The following is a 2,966-nucleotide window of genomic DNA, read 5'->3' on the forward strand; positions in this document are numbered from 1 at the left end:
TAAAACAATTAATCGGACAAAGTACCATCGTCACTTACTTCAGCGTATTGTTGATGTAGTAATTATTATAGTAATTCTAATTACAAATTATCTTTGCGTAATTGCCTCATAAAAGTAACTATCTCATTTACAAACCGAAGTCTGTCGATTTAACAGTTTGTAAATATAAGCGAGAGGGTTACTTAAAACAATAACAAAAATATAACAAATGTTTGTGTTTAATTATTTTTAAATAATTAAAATAGAAATAAAATATGAAGTGCATTTATATTTAATTGTTGCCAAAAAAACGTTTACAATCAGTAACTATAATCCAAGTTGCAAAACACACAGTAATAGAAAACGTGCCCGGTTAGCTCAGTCGGTAGAGCGTTGGACTTTTAATCCAACGGTCAAGGGTTCAAATCCCTTATCGGGCGTTGTTGTTTTTAAAATATGTGTTAATTCTTGATTAAGTTGAAAAATGTTAGACGATGTTGTGTGTAATTTTACTTATATTGCCATAAAAACAATTTGCTCTTGTTTTATTAGAAGAAATTACCAATATACACCACGTAGACTTAATTATGCAAATTTTTTTACATATAATTATTTAAATTACCAAAATTAGATAAATTGTGTAACATTTTTTGTATTACGTAATTTAAAATAACTTTTAGGTAAAATTATTTTAAATTTTATTGCAAAATCGTCATCCCAGTAAATATTATGCTGTACCAATCACACAGGCCATTAGTTGGCCGTTAATCGCGTCGAAGCGAAAAAAAGAGGCACCAATAACTGCTTTAAAGCGGGTGGAAAATGGGCTCTGTCTGCTGGGGTATTGCATTAACGCTTAAAGCTTTAAAAAATAAAATGTAAAATATTTAAATTTTAAATATTCCAAACCAAATCTTTATTTAGTCAATTATACTTTTTTTTAAATTTGATACATTTTTTTTGTATATAAGTTTTTCTTCGATAAGTTTATGTTGGATCTGGAAAGGTCAACTGCACGAGCTAAACATATAGAAACAACTGTTTCTTGCAGGTTAAGTATTATTGGTTCTAATTGCCCGATGATCGAGCTGCTGATTAAGTGCTGTTACAGGGTTCGAAACCGAGACCTTAGTATAAGCAAGTGTTTTGGCCACTACACCTCGCTGCCGTATTAAAAACAACCACTTAAACACCCCTTTAAGACCTAAAGCGACTATTAAGTTGCTCTATTAACCGCTTTAAGCGTTAATCCAATACCCCAGCAGATAGTGGCGCATTTTCCCACCCGCTTGAATGCAGTTAATGGATCCAACTTTTTTTCGCTTCGAAGCGATAAAAGACTAACTAATTGGATAAAACACACACAACATATAAAATTATTAATTTACCACATACAATAGTATTTAAATTATCCAAATTGAATAAATTATAAATATTTACATTCTTTCTCTTATTAATCAAATAAATTTTTATAAATATATATATAGAAAATCGTAAAACAATATGCAGCAAAGGGACAATTGTATTGTAATTTAACATATTGTTAAGTGATCAATACTAAGATGTTTTCTGTGTCTTTGCCTAATAAAAAAGTGTTTAATTCAGAATACAGTTTAAAATCGCAAAACTCCAGTCTTGTTTTTTTTTAAAATTAAGCTTTAATTTTTTTTATTATATAATGGATAATCGTTTCTTTCAATTTTCTTAACTATGTATTATGAAAATTAATAATATAGCCAACATCTCAGCGGTCGCATCATAAAATCAATTGACAATTTGATCTCATGAACTAATTAAAAACTGCATTGGCTGAAAATCGAACCCGAGCGTGACAGGCGTGGATTCTACAACTAAACCACCAATGTTTATTAAAGTTCCGACCCCAGTAATTATACTTGGCTGACAAGAATAAACGCCAAAAAATTAATTATAATTCATTCTTACTAACAGATTTAAAGTAGCTGTGATTTTAACATAATAATATTTGTGTTGTCAAAATTGAATAAAAATTCCTACACCGGGAATCGAACCCGGGCCGCCTGGGTGAAAGCCAGGAATCCTAACCCCTAGACCAGTGGTTCTCAACCTGTTTAGCCCATGGACTATTTCCAAGCTGACCTAAATATACGCGGACTCAAGCCATAAGTATAAAAATAAGGTAGTTCTATAGCTTTCTACCGAAAAAAGAAAGCGCTGTTTATTTCTAAATAGGCAGTGTATTTCACAAAATAGGGGCATTAAATACGGTATTAACGAAAAAAAGAACGCACTTTTTTACAAAATGGGGGAATTAAATACAGTATTGACGAAAAAAAGCAAGAACTGTTTTTCACTCAGCACACAACTTAATGAGAGCCTTGTCCTTGAACTCGCATTGCAAGAAGCCCACTATGTTCCGCTTCCATTTCGGCACACAAAGCACGAAACAAACGAGTGTTCAAAGGACGAGATTTAATGTAATTTACCACAGATACAACCTCTTTAAAAACTATGGCAAGATCTTCTTGTATTTCTTTTGTTGCAAGATTCTCTCTGTGAAGAAGACAATGAACAACTGAAATGTTTTTGTTTTTCTTTTTCACAAAACTCATAAAGCCTTTCTTACTTCCCATCATGGCTGGAGCACCATCAGCACAAACAGACACGCAATTAGACCACTCAAGCTCGTGTTCTTCAAAGAAAGATTTTAAAACACGGTATATAAAAAAAGTGAATACAGTAGGTTCGGTTACAATGCATCCACGTCGGGCCAGCCGATTTTGGCTGCAAAAAGCGGCAGGTGTAATAACAAACTTTCCTAAACTGCACCTAAAAATCGGATTCGGTATCTTTAATTTGTCACAATTGCCGTTTATTTGCACATAGTCAAAAACAATTTTCTTATCAAAACAGTATGGACCGGGTGTATTAAGCGGCAGCTGGAACGTATTAATAACCGTTTTTTGTAATGGCAAATATATCGGATAATTCCGTCCCAAGCAATTTGG

The 2,966-nt window shown here is 32.5% G+C and overlaps 1 non-coding gene across 1 annotated transcript; it reads left to right on the top strand.

Moving 5' to 3' along the window:
• Positions 1-346: 346 nt before the first annotated feature.
• Positions 347-419, top strand: Trnak-uuu (transfer RNA lysine (anticodon UUU)). The gene has a single exon. It is a non-coding gene; the product is annotated as a tRNA-Lys (tRNA).
• The last annotated feature ends 2,547 nt before the right edge of the window (positions 420-2,966 follow it).

The sequence above is a fragment of the Corella eumyota genome, chromosome 7, assembly GCF_963082875.1.
Source record: "Corella eumyota chromosome 7, kaCorEumy4.1, whole genome shotgun sequence".
NCBI lineage: Eukaryota > Metazoa > Chordata > Ascidiacea > Phlebobranchia > Corellidae > Corella > Corella eumyota.